The sequence below is a fragment of the Oncorhynchus kisutch genome, linkage group LG22, assembly GCF_002021735.2.
Source record: "Oncorhynchus kisutch isolate 150728-3 linkage group LG22, Okis_V2, whole genome shotgun sequence".
Lineage (NCBI taxonomy): Eukaryota > Metazoa > Chordata > Actinopteri > Salmoniformes > Salmonidae > Oncorhynchus > Oncorhynchus kisutch.
The window spans coordinates 44,630,952-44,653,032 of record NC_034195.2 but is presented as its reverse complement, the minus strand read 5'-3'; the positions used below and the strand labels follow the sequence as shown (position 1 = coordinate 44,653,032).

Genomic DNA, 22,081 nt, shown 5'->3' with positions numbered 1-22,081 from the left:
ATATCCATAAAAAGTGTTGTCAAACATGGTGGTGGAAAACATGGTGGTGGCAGCATCATGGTTTGGGCCTGCTTTTCTTCAGCAGGGACAGGGAAGATGGTTAAAATTGATGGGAAGATGGATGGAGCCAAATACAGGACCATTCTGGAAGAAAACCTGATGGAGTCTGCAAAAGACCTGAGACTGGGACGGAGATTTGTCTTCCAACAAGACAATGATCCAAAACATAAAGCAAAATCTACAATGGAATGGTTCAAAAATAAACATATCCAGGTGTTAGAATGGCCAAGTCAAAGTCCAGACCTGAATCCAATCGAGAATCTGTGGAAAGAACTGAAAACTGCTGTTCACAAATGCTCTCCATCCAACCTCACTGAGCTCGAGCTGTTTTGCAAGGAGGAATGGGAAAACATTTCAGTCTCTCGATGTGCAAAACTGATAGAGACATACCCCAAGCGACTTACAGCTGTAATCGCAGCAAAAGGTGGCGCTACAAAGTATTAACTTAAGGGGGCTGAATAATTTTGCACGCCCAATTTTTCAGTTTTTGATTTGTTAAAAAAGTTTGAAATATCCAATAAATGTCGTTCCACTTCATGATTGTGTCCCACTTGTTGTTGATTCTTCACAAAAAAATACAGTTTTATATCTTTATGTTTGAAGCCTGAAATGTGGCAAAAGGTCGCAAAGTTCAAGGGGGGCGAAAACTTTCGCAAGGCACTGTAATTCATGTACACCTCACCAGCATCACGTGTGCCACCTCATGGATTGAACTCTACCCTGTTCTTTGTGAATCATCCATGATGCAGGGCCTTCAATATGCCAGCACACAGCCTTAAAGGCTGCGTCCACCAAAGCGTATAACATACATGGCTTAAAAACGCATCAATACTCCAAGAAGCTTACTCAGAGAAACATGCATAAACATGTTATAGAATAAAACTTTGGCTTTGTTCTGCAGTCTAGCAACCAAGACTTGAGCTATACAACTCAAATGGCTTTGTTCATGTTATGTCACAGTATGTTATTATTCAAGGGCCAGCGATAACGATTTCTTTCATATTTCTCGTGTTGTTGTCATGTTCTGGTGTGTGGCGAATGTAATAGCTAGCTACAACCATGCAAGCAAAGGACCGGTCACCATAACAACGATGGTAAGTTGGTGATTTATTCCAGGAGTGGAAAGGAGAGAATGAGGGTGAGGAAGGTGAGGCGTGTTGGAGAGAGAGAGGGAGGGAGGGATGGAGAAGGGGCTGGGGTAATAATTTCCTACTGATGACAATGGGGGACATTCAGGGAAGGAAAGGGGGAGTAAGGGGGGCAAGCAGGGAGGTAATGGAGAAAATTAGCCAAGAGATTTTAGTGTTTTAGACTCCAGGGTTCCAGGGAGGGTTCAGGAGCAGGCTCTGTGACTTTTGGGAGGGTTCAGGAGCAGGCTCTGTGACTTTTGGGAGGGTTCAGGAGCAGGCTCTGTGACTGGTGGAGGGTTCAGGAGCTGGCTCTGTGACTTTTGGGAGGGTTCAAGAGCAGGCTCTGTGACTGGTGGAGGGTTCAGGAGCTGGCTCTGTGACTTTTGGGAGGGTTCAGGAGCAGGCTCTGTCACTGGTTGAGGGTTCAGGAGCTGGCTCTGTGACTGGTAGAAGAGTTCAGGAGCAGGCTCTGTGACTGGTGGAGGGTTCAGGTGCAGGCTCTGTGACTGGTGGAAGGGTTCAGGAGCAGGCTCTGTGACTGGTGAAGGGTTCAGGAGCAGGCTCTGTGACTGGTAGAAGTGTTCATCAGCAGGCTCTGTGACTGGTGGAAGTGTTTAGGAGCAGGCTCTGTGACAGGTGGAAGGGTTTAGGAGCAGGCTCTGTGACTGGTAGAAGTGTTTAGGAGCAGGTTCTGTGACTGGTGGAGGGTTCAGGAGCAGGCTCTGTGACTGGTGGAATGGTTCAGGAGCAGGCTCTGTGACTGGTGGAAGTGTTTAGGAGCAGGCTCTGTGACTGGTGGAGGGTTCAGGAGTAGGCTCTGTGACTGGTGGAAGTGTTCAGGAGCAGGCTCTGTGACTGGTGGAGGGGTTTAGGAGCTGGCTCTGTGACTGGTGGAGGGTTCAGGAGTAGGCTCTGTGACTGGTGGAAGGGTTCAGGAGCTGGCTCTGTGACTGGTGGAGGGGTTCAGGAGCAGGCTCTGTGACTGGTGGAAGTGTTTAGGAGCAGGCTCTGTGACTGGTGGGGGGGTTCAGGAGCAGGCTCTGTGTCTGGTGGGGGGGTTTAGAAGCAGGCTCTGTGACTGGTGGGGGGGGTTCAGGAGCAGGCTCTGTGACTGGTGGAGGGATTCAGGAGCAGGCTCTGTGACTGGTGGGGGGGTTCAGGAGCAGGCTCTGTGACTGGTGGGGGGGTTCAGGAGCAGGCTCTGTGACTGGTGGAAGGGTTCAGGAGCAGGCTCTGTGACTGGTGGAGGGGTTCAGGAGCAGGCTCTGTGACTGGTGGAAGTGTTTAGGAGCAGGCTCTGTGACTGGTGGGGGGGTTCAGGAGCTGGCTCTGTGACTGGTGTGGGGGGGGGTTCAGGAGCTGGCTCTGTGACTGGTGGAGGGATTCAGGAGCTGGCTCTGTGACTGGTGGGGGGTTCAGGAGCTGGCTCTGTGACTGGTGGGGGGGGGGGTTCAGGAGCAGGCTCTGTGACTGGTGGAAGGGTTCAGGAGCAGGCTCTGTGACTGGTGGAGGGGTTCAGGAGCAGGCTCTGTGACTGGTGGAAGTGTTTAGGAGCAGGCTCTGTGACTGGTGGGGGGGTTCAGGAGCTGGCTCTGTGACTGGTGGGGGGGGGGGGGGTTCAGGAGCTGGCTCTGTGACTGGTGGAGGGATTCAGGAGCTGGCTCTGTGACTGGTGGGGGGGTTCAGGAGCAGGCTCTGTGACTGGTAGAAGGGTTTAGGAGCAGGACAAGGAGAGCTGTGATATTATCACTTATCACACACAGGTGCGCTTACACACTTACACACTTGCACACACTTACAGTTGCATGGATGACACCAAGGTTATTATAGTTTCATGTTTTTATATTCACTTTTATTTCTATTCATTTGGGGATTTAAAAAACATTTCAGTTTAGTTTCAGTTATTTTTCAGACCTGATTTGCATATTTTTTAATTTTGTTGAAGTTGTATAAAAAAATATTTATATTTAGTTTTTGTATGATTTTATTTTAGTTTTAGTGTTAGAGACAGAACGCATTCTTGGGAGGCTAGGAGCCATTTGTGTAGAATATATTTGTGTGTGTTTTTTGGGGAAGTCACTTTGCAACTGTTGGGCAGTAATACATAAGGTGATGGGTCATGTCATAGTTTACATTCGTATTCAGACCCTTTGCTATGAAACTTGAGTGTGCATCCTGAAACAGGTGCATCCTGTTTCCATTGATCATCCTTGAGATGTTTCTACAACTTGATTGGAGTCTACCTGTGGTAAATTCAATTGATTGGACATGATTTGAAAAGGCACACACCTGTCTATATATGGTCCCACAGTTGACAGTGCATGTCAGAGCAAAAACCAAGCCATGAGGTGGAAGGAATTGTCTATAGAGCTCCGAGACAGAATTGAGGCACAGATCGGAATAAGGGTACGAAAAAAGTTCTGCAGCATTGAAGGTCCCCAAGAACACAGTTGATTCTTAAATGGAAGTTTGGAACCACCAAGACTCTTCCTACAGCTGGCTGCCCGGCCAAACTGAGCAATCAGGGGAGAAGGGCCTTGGTCAGGGAGGTGACCAAGAACCAGATGGTCATTCTGACAGAGCTCTAGAGTTCATCTGTGGGGATGGGAGAACCTTCCAGAAGGACAACCATCTCTGTAGCACTCCACCAATCAGGCCTTTATGGTAGTGGCCAGACAGAAGCCACTCCTGAGTAAAAGGCACATGACAGCCCACTTGGAGTTTGCCAAAAGGCACCTAAAGACTCTCAGACCATGAGAAACAAGATTCTCTGGTCTGATGAAACCAAGATTGAACTCTTTGGCCTGAATGCCAAACGTCACGCCAAAGTACAGAGAGATCCTTGATGAAAACCTGCTCCAGAGCACTCAGGACCTCAGACTAGGGCGAAGGTTCCCCTTCCAACAGGACAACGATCCTAAGCACACAGCCAAGATAACGCAGGAGTGGCTTCGGGACAAGTCTCTGAATGTCCTTGAGTGGCCCGGACTTGAACCCGATCAAACAGCTCTGGAGAGACCTGAAAATAACTGTGCAGTGACACTCCCCATCCAACCTGACAGAGCTTGAGAGGATCTGCAGAGAAGAATGGGAGAAACACCCCAAATACAGGTATGCCAAGCTTGTAGCATCATACCCAAGAATAATCAAGACTGTAATCACTGCCAAAGGTGCTTCAACAAAGTACTGAATAAAGGGTCTGAATACTTATGTAAATGTCATTTTAGTTTATTTTTAATACATTTGCTAAAAAAATCTAAACCTGCTTTTGCTTTGTCGTTATGGGGTATTGCATGTAGATTGATGAGGGAAAATCAATTTAATCAGTTTTAGAATAATGTTGTAATGTAACAAAATGTGGAAAAAGACAAGGGGTCTGAATACTTTCCCGAAGGCACTGTAAGTATTGAAATAGCTACAGCAAATAGGATTAGGCCAATTACTCCGAATGTCACTTGTTGTGCTGCCCTGCTGTGAGACTCTTTGTTTTACTGCGCGGTGCCAGTCAAGTTGAAATAGGCTAACGCCCAACCCTAGCATATGTATGTCCAGACCTCTGAGTCTCAGGATATATGAATAACTCTACATCCAGATGTGTGTTCTCTCTCTCTCTCTCTCTCTCTCTTATTCTCTCTCTCTCTCGCGCTTCTCACTCTCTCTCGATTCTATTTCGCTTCTTTCTCTCTCTCTCTCTCTTACTCACCCTCTCTCTCTTACTCGCTTCTCTCTCTCTTACTCTCTCTCACTTCTTTCTCTCTCTCACTTCTTTCTCTCTCTCTCTTACTCACCCTCTCTCTCTCTCTCTCTCTCTTATTCTCCCTCTCTTTCTCTATTCCAGGAGAGGTAGTTGTTGAGGGTTGGAGTGGGTGTGGGTGTATGTATGAGAGGTTGGCATGGTGAATGAGGGAGTGTGAGTGGGATGGGGGATATTTAAGTGTGTGTGCCGCTTTTGTCTCTATGTGGTGCATGCTTGCGTGTAAGAATGTGTGTGTTCCAAGGTTATTATAGTAAACTGAAACAAAAATGAAAACGAAGACCTGTATGAAAAACTAAAACTATTATCTTTGACTCCAAAACGAACTAAAGTCAAATATAAACCATCATGAATTATGTTCAGCGTTTTGAGGGTTTTCAAGCTACTGAAGCTGGTGGATAAATATGACCAGTAGATGGCGATGTTTCAAATAGGCCTAGCTTGTGCATCACTATCACTAGCTAACAGGGGAAAAAATCATCTAGGTATTTAAGTTCATTCAATTTTTTTTAACAAAATTTAAAAAGCATTGGATTGGTGTAAACATGGGCGAGAGAGAGTTTCCTTCTATAACGAAGTTAAGAACGTACCTTAATCTCACTCCATAGCTAACTTGAAATTGTAGTTATTTTTCTATAGGTCAAACGTGCGTCTGCGAGCAGAGAATCACTGGTTCGAGCACCGTATGGGGACATGGACAGTGGAGGAAGCTACACTGTTAGCAGCACACTGACATCTGTTTCACTGGTTCCTTGACTCGGGATCGACAGCTCAGCTCAACGACTGGGGTCACTCACTGTGTAGTCAGTTTGAAAGGGGTGAGAGTAATGGACTTAAGAACGTACTAAACTTACTCCACAATGTCACTGATGGAGCTATCAAATTAGGTATTTCTTGATAGCTCAAACAGTTGGTATCTTGTCAAATAGGGCAGTCACATGTGTCTACAAGCAGAGGATCACTGGTTCACACCCAATACAGGGACAGGAGGAAGCTACACACTAACATCTGTTTCAATTCTGTATGTTTTACACAAATCTATACTTTATCATTTAAACCTAACTTAAATAAGGTATTTCTGTAAAAAAATTAAAAATAATTTGCTACAATTTCGACAACCTGTTTTCACTTCGTCATTATGGGGTATTGTTTGTAGATTTCTGGGGATAACTATTTTAAAAAAATCAATTTTAGGCTGTACCGTAACAAAATGTGGAAAAAGTCAAGAGGTCTGAATACTTTCCAAAGGCACTGTAAGTGATAATGCCTGAGAAGCCGGTGTTTGGAGGATATACGTGACTCGTTTCAGGAAACTAGGCGTATGTCGCGCGTCACTACTTCAAAGGAGAGCCATTTGAACGTACACTTTTTTTAAATGATCAACATTTGTTTTTTGGCAGAAATGCCTTCTGGAACATGTGAACTTTCATGTGCCTTAACAACAAACTTGTATGCCATCTGTAAATACGAATTAAATTGTTAAAATTGCTGAGATAATGAGTGGGCTGGACATGCCGAGAGATGAGTTTGGATTGGTTTGTCACGCTTCTGTCTATTTGAGCTTGTCAGTATGTGTAGGTAATCCTGTCTAACGCGGCTTAAAAAAAACATTGTGTAGTAGAACTGCATAAGTGTTGCTCTCCACTTTCTGGAGAACCGAGTTTTGAAATCAGTGGAATTGGAGTATGATAGTTTAGGAGAACATATGTCTACAGATTACATCTTCAAACTAAGGGCAACCATGGCATCTGTGACAGAAGAGTCCAGCCATGTATATCGGTAAAATAGTCCAGCTTGCTACATTTTCAGATATTACACATTTCTAATTTAGTCATAAATTCATTTTAAATGTCAAGTCAATGTGTAATGTTAGCTAGCTAACATTAGCTGGCTCTCTAGCTAACGTTACGTGTACTGTATGATCTGTGTAGTAATATTATTTGTATCTCAGAGCCATTTGCATTGCCAGCTATAGCCTAATGTTAGCTAGCAAACATTGAACCTTGTTGGTTAGCTACCTGCAGATTCATGCAGGGTAGTAACGTCATGAGTTGGGATTATGGTTCATTGTTTAGCTATCCATTTCATTAAAATGTTCATGATGTCACTGCAACACGACAGCTGTTGACAGACGTAGCTGGTAAATTCTGCTACATAAGAACGAATCGAGCCGGTCGGTCACATATTGGTACAGGTTTTGTTAGGCCCGAGATGAGAAGGTGAGGGCCTGTGCCAATATATCCTTCAAACACCGGCTTCGAGGGCATTATCACTTTTATATAACGGGTTACATTTTCAAATATGTATATATATATTTTTAATTCAAAACTTTATTTTGATTAATTTATTTATACTATTTCATCGTTCCACAAGATATAGTCCTGACACAAATCTAGTGTTGCTTCCCAATCCGGCTGGTCGTTTGTTCTTGCCAGAGACACGACCCAGTCATTAAGTCCTTTTGTTCCGTATCCAGTCGTTCGTTCTAAATGTTCCATTGCCATACTGGCTGGCAACGTTCTTATCCCTTGCTTGCTAGCTGGCCAACTATGGCTAATTTACAGTCACGTCATACTGTGCAGCCAGAATTACAACAAAGTATCTGCATTTATATTTGTTTAAGCTGTTTTCTAGTGACATTTATTTGGATACATCCATAACATTGAGCTAATGATTTCACCTGGCATAGAAAATGTGCTCTTTTGTCAGAACACTGTTGTTCAGAGGGGCTAGCCAACAACACAGATAACACAATAACTTCAAACTGAAGCTGGAAAGACAGCAACTATCTGCACTTCGTTTCATTTGGCCTGTTTTCTATTAATATTTCTCTGTATATATCCATCAAATTATGCTGATTCATGATTTCGACTGGCTGAGAAAAGCTGCCTGCCTCTGTCTCATTCTGGCTCCTGACGCGTTCATTACTACGCGACCGCTGGAGATCGAATTTGAATATTGAAACAATATTGCAAATGTTGGAGATACAGAACGCAACGTTTATACAACGTTATACTAATCTCTAATGTTAGTCTAAAAGAAATGTGAGATAATATCAAGATGCTTTTTATAGTGAAGATTTTGTTTATAAAGTACCTGGCTGGGCTGATGAGACAGAGGATTGCGCAGTCAGATGGAACAGAGTAAATAGGCCTTTTAACGTCATAGATTTAGACACACACATTGTACAAATATGTTATATAACCTACAGCATCGTATATCCCAATGTTTTATGGGTACATAATCACGATAGGACAAAGGTTGATATCGCCCAACCCTAATATATATACACCATCTCTCTTTAAGATGCATACATTATCTCTCTTATCTCTCTTACGCACACAGACACACACACACGCACGCACGCACACAGAACATGAGCCAAATCACATTCACACACAAACATACACACACACACACACAGAACATGAGCCAAATGAGCCAAATCTCATTCACACACAAACTAGTAAACAAACAAATCAATGTGTAAAGTGCACGTAGGTGTGCACTTTAGTGTCTACATAATATACAGTTATGCAGTGTTAACTTTAAGTCGATATACTGTAAGTTAGGTCTGCATGTCATCATATCATGATATTGTATCGTAGCATCGTATACCCTCTTCTGCCTGCTCTCGGCAGCAGCCAGCTGTGCTGACATCCTCTCCTGCATCTTCCTGCAGTGCGCCATGACTGCCTCCAGGACTGAGATGGGGCTGGAGCCAACTGGCCGGCGTTCTTTGTCCCCCCCAGGGACACAGTCAAAGTCCCTCTGCAGGGCCAGGAAGGGGTCCGTCAGACTGAAGTGGCCGTAACGCTCCTGGAGGAACACATCCTTACGCCGCGCCTATGGAGAGATAGAGGAAGACAGAAAGTTACATTTGAAAAGAATCACATCAATCACTGACCAAGAGTGTTGGTCATGTTCATATACAGAGAGACAGAGAACGAGAGACAGTGACAGAGAAAGAGAGAGACAAATGAGGGTTAAGTATAGATAACCATTTTATAAGAATCACATCAGTCTATGACTATTTGATTTATATAACCGATTTATTCTTAAAAGCAAAGTGCATTAGGTAGGTATTTGTTTGATGACTACTATATGAACTGATTGATTATCATTATCATGATATTGCCAATTATTTCAATGACTATTTCACTAGTAAAGTGGAACAACTCAGAAGTGAAATGATAACATTAAACGGTGAACCATCATATTTTTGTATAAAATATTGAATAATGAAAGAGGATTGCTGTTTTGAATTTGGTCAAGTTAGTGTGGGAGAGGTGGAAGAACTATTATCCATCAATAATGATAAACCACCAGGTAGTGACAACCTTGATGGGAAACCATTGAGAATGGTAGCAGACTGTAATGACACCCCTATTTGCTATATCTTTAACCAAATAAATTAAAATAAAATGTTATTTAGCACATGCGCCGAATACAACAGGTGTAGGTAGACCTTACAATGAAATGCTTACTTACAAGCCCTTAACTAACAATGCCAATTTAAGAAAAATAGATCAGTAAAAAATAAGAAATAAAAGTAACAAATAGTTAGAGCAGCAGTAAACTAACAATTGCGAGGCTATATACAGGGGGTACCTGTACCGAGTCAATGTGCGGGGTACAGGTTAGTCAAGGTAATATGTACACTACCGTTCAAAAGTTTGGGGTCACTTAGAAATGTCATTGTTTTGGAATTTTTTTGTCCATTAAAATAACATCAAATTGATCAGAAATACAGTGCAGACCTTGTTAATTTTGTAAATGATTATTGTAGCTGGAAACAGCAGATTTTTTTAATGGGATGTCTACGTACAGAGGCCCATTATCTGCAGCCATCACTCCTGTGTTCCAATGGCACGTTGTGTTAGCTAATCCAAGTATATCATTTTAAAAGGCTAATTGATCATTAGAAGACCATTTTGCAATTATAGCAGCTTCATTAAATAGTACCTCAAAACACCAGTCTCAACGTCAACAGTGAAGAGGCGACTCCGGGATGCTGGCCTTCTAGGCAGAGTTCCTCTGTCCAGTGTCTGTGTTCTTTTGTCCATCTTAATCTTTTATTTGTATTGGCCAGTCTGAGATATGGCTTTTTAATTGCAACTCTGCCTAGAAGGCCAGCATCCCGGAGTCACGGCTTCACTGTTGACGTTGAGACTGGTGTTTTGCGGGGGAACTATTTAATGAAGATGGCAGTTGAGGAATTGTGAGGTGTTTGTTTCTCAAACTAGACACTCTAATGTACTTGTCCTCTTGCTCCGTTGTGGACCTCCCATTCCTCTTTCTATTTTAGTTAGAGCCAGTTTGTGCTGTTCTGTGAAGGGAGTAATACACAGCGTTGTACGAGATCTTCAGTTTCTTGGCAATTTCTTGCATAGAATAGCCTTCATTTCTCAGAACAAGAATAGACTGATGAGTTTCAGAAGAAAGTTCTTTGTTTCTGGCCATTTTGAGCCTGTAATTGAACCCACAAATGCTGATGCTCCAGATACTCAACTAGTCTAAAGGAGGACAGTTTTTTGCTTCCTTATCAGAACAACAGTTTCCAGCTGTGCTAACATAATTGCAAAAGGGTTTTCTAATGATCAATTAGACTTTTAAAATGATACACTTAGATTAGCAAACACAACGTGCCATTGGAACACCTATGTAGATATTCCATAAAAGATCTGCCGTTTCCAAGCTACAATAGTAATTTATAACATTAACAATGTCTACACTGTATTTCTGATCAATTTCATGTTGTTTTAATGGACAAAAAAATAAGCCTCTCTTTCAAAAACAAGGACATTTCTAAGTGACCACACACTTTAGAACAGTAATGTACATGTAGGTAGAGTTAAAGTGACTATGCATAAAAAAACAGAGAATAGCAGCAGTGTAAAGAAAGGGGGGGGGGAATGCAAATAGTCTGGCCATTTGATCAGCTGTTCAGGAGTCTTATGGTTTAGGGGTAAAAGCTGTTAAGAAGCCTTTTGGACCTAGACTTGGCACTCCGGTACTGCTTGCCATGTGGTAGCAGAGAGAACAGTCTATGACTAGGTTGACTGGCGTCTTTGACAATTTTTAGAGCCTTCCTCTGACACCTGGTATAGAGGTCCTGGATGGCAGGAAGCTTAGCCCCAGTGATGTACTGGGCCAGATACACTACCCTCTGTAGCGCCTTGCTGTCAGATGCTGAGCAGTTGCCATACCAGGCAGTGATGCAACCATGCTCTCGATGGTGCAGCTGTAGAACTTTTTGAGGTTCTGAGGTCCCATGCCATATCTTTTCAGTCTCCTGAGGGGGAATAGGTTTTGTCGTTCCCTCTCCACGACTGTCTTGGTGTGCTTGGACCATGATAGTTTGTTGGTGATGTGGACACCAAGGAACTTGAAGCTCTCAACCTGCTCCACTACAGCCCCGTCGATGAGAATGGGGCCTTCTCGGTCCTCCTTTTCCTGTAGTCCACAATCGTCTCCTTTCTCTTGATCACGTTGAGGGAAATGTTGTTGTCCTTGCACCACATGGCCTGGTCTCTGACCTCCTCCTATAGGCTGTCTCATCGTTGTTGGTGATCAGGCCTACCACTGTTGTGTCATCAGCAAACTTAATGATGGTGTTGGAGTTGTGCCTGGCCATGCAGTCATGAGTGAACAGGGAGTACAGGAGGGGACTGAGCATGCACCCCTGGGGATGTGTTGTTACCTACCCTTACCACCTGGGGGCGGCCGGGATCCAGGAAGTCCAGGATTCAGTTGCAGAGGGAGGTGTTTAGTCCCAGGGTCCTTAGCTTAGTGATGAGCTTTGAGGGCACTATGGTGTTGAACGCTGAGCTGTCGTCAATGAATAGCATTCTCACATAGGTGTTCCTTTTGTCCAGGCGGGGAAGGGCAGTGTGGAGTGCAATAGAGATTGCATCATCTGTGAATCTGTTGGGGCGGTATGCAAATTGGAGTAGGTCTAGGGTTTCTGGGATAATAGTGATGATGTGGGCCATGACCAGCATTTCAAACCACTTCATGGCTACAGACGTGAGTGCTACAGGGACTATGGTTGTCTGCTTGAAACACGTTGGTATTACAGACTCCGATAGGGAGAGGTTGAAAATGTCAGTGAAGACACTTGCCAGCTGGTCAGCGCATGCTCGGAGTACACGTCCTGGTAATCCGTCTGGCCCTGCGGCCTTGTGAATGTTGACCTGTTTAAAGGTATTTTCTCACATCGGCTACGGAGAGCGTGTCATCCGTAGTCGTCCGGAACAGATGATGCTCTCATGCATGTTTCATTGTTACTTGCCTTGAAGCGAGCATATAAGTAATTTAGCTCGTCTGGTAGGCTCGTGTCACTGGGCAGCTCGTGGCTGTGCTTCCCTTCGTAGTCTGTAATAGTTTGCAAGCCCTGCCACATCCGACGAGCATCGGAGTCGGTGTAGTACGATTTGATCTTAGTCCTGTATTGACGCTTTGCCTTTTTGATGGTTCGTCGGAGGGAATAGCAGGATTTCTTATAAGCTTCCGGGTTAGAGTCCCGCTCCTTGAAAGCAGCAACTCTACCTTTTAGCTCAGTGCGGATGTTGCCTGCAATCCATGGCTTCTGGTTGGGGTATGTACGTACAGTTACTGTACAGTACGTACAGTTAATGCACTTATTTATGAAGCCAGTGTTTGCCTAAAGGAGTACGTGTCTCCACAGACGTGGAAGGATGCTAAAGTTATTCCACTGCCTAAAAAGTAAAGCACCCTTTGCTGGCTTTAACAGCCACCCAATCAGTTTGCTGCCTGTTCTTAGTAAACTGAAGGAGAGAATTGTGTTTGACCAAATACAGTGCAATTTTTGGGGGAATAAGTTAACTATTGACTTTCAGCATGATTGGTGAAAATAAATAGATAATAAGACGATTGTTGGAGCTGTATTGTTAGATTTTAGTGCAGCCTTTGGTGTTATTGATCATAAGTTGTTATTGAAAAAACCAAACTTGCTATGGCCTTACATGGCTTGCCATCACATTTTTGGGGAGTTATTTATCCAGTAGAACCCAGAGAGTGTTCTTCAATTGAAGCTTGTCTAACATCAGATATGGACAGTGTGATGTCCCGCAGGGCAGTTGTCTTGGGCCATTACACTTCTCTATTTTTATAAATGATTTGCCACTGGTCTTACACAAAGCTAAAATGACTATGTATGCGGCTGATTCCACACTCCTGAGGAAGTTGAGGTAGCTAAACTCCTAGATATAACATTCGATGGTCAATTATCATTGTCAAGTCATAGGCACTTAACCCTAATTTCTTCTGTAAGTCGCTCTGGATAAAAGTGTCTGCTAAATGACTCAAATGTAATTGCAAATGTAAAATATTGAGGGGTATGTCTGTTATAAAAAGGTGTTATGCATTTTTGACAGAAAAAAATTAACTGTACTAGTTGTTCAGACACTGGTCTTGTCCCATCTTGATTACTGTCCGGTAATATGGTCAAGTGCAGCAAATAAAAACCTAGCAAAACTGTAGCTGGCTCAAAACAGAGCAGCACGCCTTGCCCTTAACTGCACATCAACAACATGCACGCCATGTCTTTCCTGGTTGAGGGTTGATGTGAGATTAACTACTTCTCTTAAAAAATGTATGAGAATTATTACTGTGATAAAAATTCCAGCTTGTCTGAATAATCAAATAACATACAGCTCTGACACACATACATACCTCACAAGACATGCCACCAAGGGTCTCTTCACAGTCCCCAAGTTTGAAAAAACGAATTCACGGCAATGCAGTGTTATCCAGAGCCATGAATGCATGGAACTCCCTTCCATCTCCAATTACTCAAACAAACAGCAAAATGACCCTTTAAAAATGGATTTAAAAAACATCTCACGGCACAATAAGGACTGTGAAATGACACACAGACACAAACACTCTCTAACACACAATCTACAAACACATTATTCTTTAGTTGTATTGTTTGTATATCATTGCATTGTATATCACTGAATTAAATTTGTGCGACTGTCCTTGTCTATCATTGTATCAGTGTTTTGTTTCTTGTCGTGTTTTATGTTTTTGTTTGGACACCAGGAAGAATAGCTGCTGCTTCGGCAAAAGCTAATGAGGATCCGAATAAACCAATGTCTGTGATTATGTCTGTGGTCATGTCTGTAGTCTTGTCTGTGGTCATGTCTGTGGTCATGTCTGTAGTCTTGTCTGTGGTCATGTCTGTAGTCTTGTCTGTGGTCATGTCTGTGGTCATGTCTGCAGTGCTAAATGTTTGAAAAAGCAGTAGCTCTACAGGATAAGAACTGGCCACCGCTGTTCTAGACCCACATACATGCTTTTGCCTGAGCACAGCCTAAGTTGAGACCCAACCTTGCACTCTGCTCAGGACAGTCTTAGCTCAGCTGAGCCCCAGACCTTGCACTCTGCTCAGGACAGTCTTAGCTCAGCTGAGCCCCAGACCTTGCACTCTGCTCAGGACAGTCTTAGCTCAGCGGGTTGTGGGAAAGACGAGTCCAGACAGGGATACTGTGCCCGCTATACCATCTCTGGCTAGGGCCAGTTTCTGAGCTCCACTGTCCTGTCCACCCACTCCCTTCTACAGCAGCCATGATGATTGTCTGGTGTTAGATTACATGGGAGGTGAGAGGGGAGATACATGGGGAGGTGAGAGGGGAGATGAGGGGACTTGTAATGCTGGGTTTCATCTGTTAGTAATACCTGGTGGAGATGAGGGGGGGGGGGGGAGTGTAATGCTGGGTTTCATCTGTTAGTAATACCTGGTGGAGATGAGGGGGGGAAGTGTAATGCTGGGTTTCATCTGTTAGTACTGACTGGTGGAGATGAGGGAGGGGGTAATGCTGGGTTTCATCTGTTAGTACTACCTGGTGGAGATGAGGGGGGGAGGGGGGGGGGGGGGTAATGCTGGGTTTAATCTGTTAGTACTACCTGGTGGAGATGAGGGGAGGGGGGTTAATGCTGGGTTTCATCTGTTAGTAATACCTGGTGGAGATGAGGGGAGGGTTAATGCTGGGTTTCATCTGTTAGTAATACCTGGTGGAGATGAGGGGGGGAAGTGTAATGCTGGGTTTCATCTGTTAGTACTACCTGGTGGAGATGAGGGGGGGAAGTGTAATGCTGGGTTTCATCTGTTAGTACTACCTGGTGGAGATGAGGGGAGGGTTAATGCTGGGTTTCATCTGTTAGTACTACCCGGTGGAGATGAGGGGAGGGTTAATGCTGGGTTTCATCTGTTAGTAATACCTGGTGGAGATGTGGGGGGGAAGTGTAATGCTGGGTTTCATCTGTTAGTACTACCTGGTGGAGATGAGGGGGGGAAGTGTAATGCTGGGTTTCATCTGTTAGTACTACCTGGTGGAGATGAGGGGGGGAAGTGTAATGCTGGGTTTCATCTGTTAGTACTACCAGGTGGAGATGAGGGGGGGAAGTGTAATGCTGGGTTTCATCTGTTAGTAATACCTGGTGGAGATGAGGGAGGGGGGGGGTTAATGCTGGGTTTCATCTATTAGTACTACCTGGTGGAGATGAGGGGGGGGGGGGGTAATGCTGGGTTTCATCTGTTAGTACTACCTGGTGGAGATGAGGGGACTTGTAATGCTGGGTTTCATCTGTTAGTACTACCTGGTGGAGATGAGGGGAGGGTTAATGCTGGGTTTCATCTGTTAGTACTACCTGGTGGAGATGAGGGGAGGGTTAATGCTGGGTTTCATCTGTTAGTAATACCTGGTGGAGATGAGAGGAGGGTTAATGCTGGGTTTCATATGTTAGTACTACCTGGGGGGGTTAATGCTGGGTTTCATCTGTTAGTACTACCTGGTGGAGATGAGGGGAGGGGGCTTAATGCTGGGTTTCACCTGTTAGTACTACCTGGTGGAGATGAGAGGAGGGTTAATGCTGGGTTTCATCTGTTAGTACTACCTGGGGGGGTTAATGCTGGGTTTCATCTGTTAGTACTACCTGGTGGAGATGAGGTGAGGGGTTAATGCTGGGTTTCATCTGTTAGTACTACCTGGTGGAGATGAGGGGAGGGGGGTTAATGCTGGGTTTCATCTGCTAGTACTACCTGGTGGAGATGAGGGGGGGGTTCATGCTGGGTTTCATCTGTTAGTACTACCTGGTGGAGATGAGGGGGGGGGGGGGTAATGCTGGGTTTCATCTGTTAGTACTACCTGGTGGAGATGAGAGGTGGGGCTTAATGCTGGGTTTCATCTGTTAGTTCTATACTGGTGGAGATGAGAGGTGGGGCTTAATGCTGGGTTTCACCTTTTAGTACTACCTGGTGGAGATGAGAGGAGGGTTAATGCTGGGTTTCATCTGTTAGTACTACCTGGGGGGGTTAATGCTGGGTTTAATCTGTTAGTACTACCTGGTGGAGATGAGGTGAGGGGTTAATGCTGGGTTTCATCTGTTAGTACTACCTGGTGGAGATGAGGGGAGGGGGGTTAATGCTGGGTGTCATCTGTTAGTACTACCTGGGGGGGGGGGTAATGCTGGGTTTCATCTGCTAGTACTACCTGGTGGAGATGAGGGGGGGGGGGGTAATGCTGGGTTTCATCTGTTAGTACTACCTGGTGGAGATGAGGGGAGGAGGGTTAATGCTGGGTTTCATCTGTTAGTACTACCTGGTGGAGATGAAGGGGGGGGTTAATGCTGGGTTTCATCTGTTAGTAATACCTGGTGGAGATGAGGGGGGGGGTTAATGCTGGGTTTCATCTGTTAGTACTACCTGGTGGAGATGAGAGGTGGGGCTTAATGCTGGGTTTCATCTGTTAGTACTACCTGGTGGAGATGGGGGGGGGGGGAGTGTAATGCTGGGTTTCATCTGTTAGTACTACCTGGTGGAGATGAGGGGAGGGTTAATGCTGGGTTTCATCTGTTAGTACTACCTGGTGGAGATGAGGGGAGGAGGGTTAATGCTGGGTTTCATCTGTTAGTACTACCTGGTGGAGATGAGGGGAGGGTTAATGCTGGGTTTCATCTGTTAGTAATACCTGGTGGAGATGAGGGGGGGAAGTGTAATGCTGGGTTTCATCTGTTAGTACTACCTGGTGGAGATGAGGGGGGGAAGTGTAATGCTGGGTTTCATCTGTTAGTACTACCTGGTGGAGATGAGGGGAGGGGGGTTAATGCTGGGTTTCATCTGTTAGTAATACCTGGTGGAGATGAGGGGGGGGGGGGGGTTAATGCTGGGTTTCATCTGTTAGTACTACCTGGTGGAGATGAGGGGATACCTGGTGGAGATGAGGGGAGGGGGGTTAATGCTGGGTTTCACCTGTTAGTACTACCTGGTGGAGATGAGAGGAGGGTTAATGCTGGGTTTCATCTGTTAGTACTACCTGGGGGGGGTTAATGCTGGGTTTCATCTGTTAGTACTACCTGGTGGAGATGAGGTGAGGGGTTAATGCTGGGTTTCATCTGTTAGTACTACCTGGTGGAGATGAGGGGAGGGGGGTTAATGCTGGGTTTCATCTGCTAGTACTACCTGGTGGAGATGAGGGGGGGTTCATGCTGGGTTTCATCTGTTAGTACTACCTGGTGGAGATGAGGGGGGGGGGGGGTAATGCTGGGTTTCATCTGTTAGTACTACCTGGTGGAGATGAGAGGTGGGGCTTAATGCTGGGTTTCATCTGTTAGTACTACCTGGTGGAGATGAGAGGTGGGGCTTAATGCTGGGTTTCATCTGTTAGTTCTATACTGGTGGAGATGAGAGGTGGGGCTTAATGCTGGGTTTCACCTTTTAGTACTACCTGGTGGAGATGAGAGGAGGGTTAATGCTGGGTTTCATCTGTTAGTACTACCTGGTGGAGATGGGGGGGGGGGGGGGGGAGTGTAATGCTGGGTTTCATCTGTTAGTACTACCTGGTGGAGATGAGGGGGGGAAGTGTAATGCTGGGTTTCATCTGTTAGTACTACCTGGTGGAGATGAGGGGACTTGTAATGCTGGGTTTCATCTGTTAGTACTACCTGGTGGAGATGAGGGGAGGGTTAATGCTGGGTTTCATCTGTTAGTACTACCTGGTGGAGATGAGGGGAGGGTTAATGCTGGGTTTCATATGTTAGTACTACCTGGTGGAGATGAGGGGAGGGTTAATGCTGGGTTTCATCTGTTAGTAATATCCTGGTGGAGATGAGGGGAGGGTTAATGCTGGGTTTCACCTGTTAGTACTACCTGGTGGAGATGAGAGGAGGGTTAATGCTGGGTTTCATATGTTAGTACTACCTGGGGGGGTTAATGCTGGGTTTCATCTGTTAGTACTACCTGGTGGAGATGAGGGGAGGGTTAATGCTGGGTTTCACCTGTTAGTACTACCTTAGTACTACCTGGTGGAGATGAGAGGAGGGTTAATGCTGGGTTTCATATGTTAGTACTACCTGGGGGGGTTAATGCTGGGTTTCATCTGTTAGTACTACCTGGTGGAGATGAGGTGAGGGGTTAATGCTGGGTTTCATCTGTTAGTACTACCTGGTGGAGATGAGGGGAGGGGGGTTAATGCTGGGTTTCATCTGTTAGTACTACCTGGGGGGGGGGGGGGGGTAATGCTGGGTTTCATCTGCTAGTACTACCTGGTGGAGATGAGGGGGGGTTCATGCTGGGTTTCATCTGTTAGTACTACCTGGTGGAGATGAGGGGGGGGGGGGTAATGCTGGGTTTCATCTGTTAGTTCTATACTGGTGGAGATGAGAGGTGGGGCTTAATGCTGGGTTTCATCTGTTAGTACTACCTGGTGGAGATGAGAGGTGGGGCTTAATGCTGGGTTTCATCTGTTAGTACTAGCTGGTGGAGATGAGGGGAGGCTTAATGCTGGGTTTCATCTGTTAGTTCTATACTGGTGGTTGTAACACTGAAATGGTCAGATAAATAAATACGCTGCGGTCACAAGACGCAGGCCTCCTAATTGTCCCTAGAATTTCTAAGCAAACAGCTGGAGGCAGTGCTTTCTCCTATAGAGCTCCATTTTTATGGAACGGTCTGCCTACCCATGTCAGAGACGCAAACTCGGTCTCAACCTTTAAGTCTTTACTGAAGACTCATCTCTTCAGTGGGTCATATGATTGAGTGTAGTCTGGCCCAGGAGTGGGAAGGTGAACGGAAAGGCTCTGGAGAAACGAACCGCCCTTGCTGTCTCTGCCTGGCCGGTTCCCCTCTTTCCACTGGGATTCTCTGCCTCTAACCCTATTACAGGGGCTGAGTCACTGGCTATACTCGGCCCTGTCTCAGGATGGTAAGTTGGTGGTTGAAGATATCCCTCTAGTGGTGTGGGGGCTGTGCTTTGGCAAAGTGGGTGGGGTTATATCCTTCCTGTTTGGCCCTGTCCGGGGGTGTCCTCGGATGGGTCCACAGTGTCTCCTGACCCCTCCTGTCTCAGCCTCCAGTATTTATGCTGCAGTAGTTTATGTGTCAGGGGGCTAGGGTCAGTTTGTTATATCTGGAGTACTTCTCCTGTCCTATTAAAGCCCTAGCCCTAGGACCATGCCCCAGGATTACCTGACATGATAACTCCTTGCTGTTCCCAGTCCACCTGGCCGTGCTGCTGCTCCAGTTTCAACTGTTCTGCCTTCTTATTATTCGAACATGCTGATCATTTATGAACATTTGAACATCTTGGCCATGTTCTGTTTTAATCTCCACCCGGCACAGCCAGAAGAGGACTGGCCACCCCACATATGCTCTCTCTAATCTCTCTTTTTTTTCTCTCTCTCGGAGGACCTGAGCCCTAGGACCATGCCCCAGGACTACCTGACATGATGACTCCTTGCTGTCCCCAGTCCATCTGACTGTGCTGCTGCTCCAGTTTCAACTGTTCTGCCTTATTATTATACGACCATGCTGGTCATTTATGAACATTTGAACATCTTGGCCATGTTCTGTTATAATCTCCACCCGGCACAGCCAGAAGAGGACTGGCCACCCCACATAGCCTGGTTCCTCTCTAGGTTTCTTCCTAGGTTTTGGCCTTTCTAGGGAGTTTTTCCTAGCCACCGTGCTTCTACACCTGCATTGCTTGCTGTTTGGGGTTTTAGGCTGGGTTTCTGTACAGCACTTTGAGATATCAGCTGATGTACGAAGGGCTATATAAATACATTTGATTTGATTTGAAATAGGTTGGATATGGGCAGACAGGTTCCTGGTAACTGTCACGGATCCCCCAGATACTGATGCTCATTCTGTTCACCAGTTACGGAGTTCTACGTCACCAGCTTTCTAGGCTTCACTGAACGGGATTCACTATCATCAACCCCGGACTGTCTTGTCTGATAACACACACCTGGTTCCATTATCATCAACCCCCGGACTGTCTTGTCTGATAACACACACCTGGTTCCATTATCATCAACCCCGGACTGTCTTGTCTGATAACACACACCTGGTTCCATTATCATCAACCCCGGACTGTCTTGTCTGATAACACACACCTGGTTCCATTATCATCAACCCCCGGATTGTCTTGTCTGGTAACACACACCTGGTTCCATTATCATCAACCCCCGGATTATCTTGTCTGATAACACACACATGGTTCCATTATCATCAACCCCCGGATTGTCTTGTCTGATAACACACACCTGGTTCCATTATCATCAACCCCCTGGATTGTCTTGTCCGATAACACACACCTGGTTCCATTATCATCAACCCCCGGATTGTCTTGTCTGATAACACACACCTGGTTCCATTATCATCAACCCCCGGATTGTCTTGTCTGATAACACACACCTGGTTCCCATTTCCCCTGATCAGTATATATGTGCCCTCTGTTCCCTCTGTCTTTGTCGGTTATTGTTCCCATGTCCGTTGGTGGTGTGAGCACCTATGAGTTGGTGCAGCTGTTATGCTACGTGCTTTATATATATATTGTGTATTACTGTTATGGTCCCGTGTCATTCAACAAGGTTTACCCTCACTCTTTTGTTTGGGTACAGTCCAGTGTTTTTGTATACATGTTTGTTTTGGGTGTATTAAAAACACTAATTGTGTATTCCTGCGCCCGTCTCCAAAATCCTTTATACCAGCGTGACAAGAACTGATGGTTGATTTGTTACTAAGTACTTTCTAATGCCCCAGCATGACTTTGTATCGGGCAAGAGTCTTCATCAGACATGACATGAGAGCAGGGGTTGGTGAATTTGGGGCACTGCTATGATATATGAGTCAGTTAGCAAACACAGCTATACTAAGCTCCTGTAGTTATTATTACCTAGGCCTTCGGGACACTATTGACACTATTAACTGTGGACACTATTGACCACATAATAATCATTGAGCTCCTGGGCCAGTGACCAAAGACAATAAACCACTTAAATCCAAACCACTGACCAAACTGCTGGTTGGCATTATACATGATATACATTCTCCTATAGAGCTCCATTTTTATGGAACGGTCTGCCTACCCATGTCAGAGACGCAAACTCGGTCTCAACCTTTAAGTCTTTATTGAAGACTCATCTCTTCAGTGGGTCATATGATTGAGTGTAGTCTGGCCCAGGAGTGGGAAGGTGAACGGAAAGGCACTGGAGCAACGAACCGCCCTTGCTGTCTCTGCCTGGCCGGTTCCCCTCTTTCCACTGGGATTCTCTGCCTCTAACCCTATTACAGGGGCTGAGTCACTGGCTTGCTGGGGCTCTCTCATGCCGTCCCTGGAGGGGGTGCGTCACCTGAGTGGGTTGATTCACTGTTGTGGTCATCCTGTCTGGGTTGGCGCCCCCCCCTTGGGTTGTGCCGTGGCGGAGATCTTTGTGGGCTATACTCAGCCTTGTCTCAGGATGGTAAGTTGGTGGTTGAAGATATCCTTCTAGTGGTGTGGGGGCTGTGCTTTGGCAAAGTGGGTGGGGTTATATCCTTCCTGTTTGGCCCTGTCCGGGGGTGTCCTCGGATGGGGTCACAGTGTCTCCTGACCCCTCCTGTCTCAGCCTCCAGTATTTATGCTGCAGTAGTTTATGTGTCGGGGGGCTGGGGTCAGTTTGTTATATCTGGAGTACTTCTCCTGTCCTATTCGGTGTCCTGTGTGAATCTAAGTGTGCGTTCTCTAATTCTCTCCTTCTCTCTTTCTTTCTCTCTCTTGGAGGACCTGAGCCCTAGGACCATGCCCCAGGACTACCCGACATGATGACTCCTTGCTGTCCCCAGTCCACC

General features: G+C 45.6%; 1 pseudogene; it reads right to left on the bottom strand.

Annotated features, from left to right (window-relative positions):
- Positions 1-22,081, bottom strand: part of LOC109867163 (cortactin-binding protein 2-like) — a 108,031-nt pseudogene that overhangs the window by 30,849 nt on the left and 55,101 nt on the right.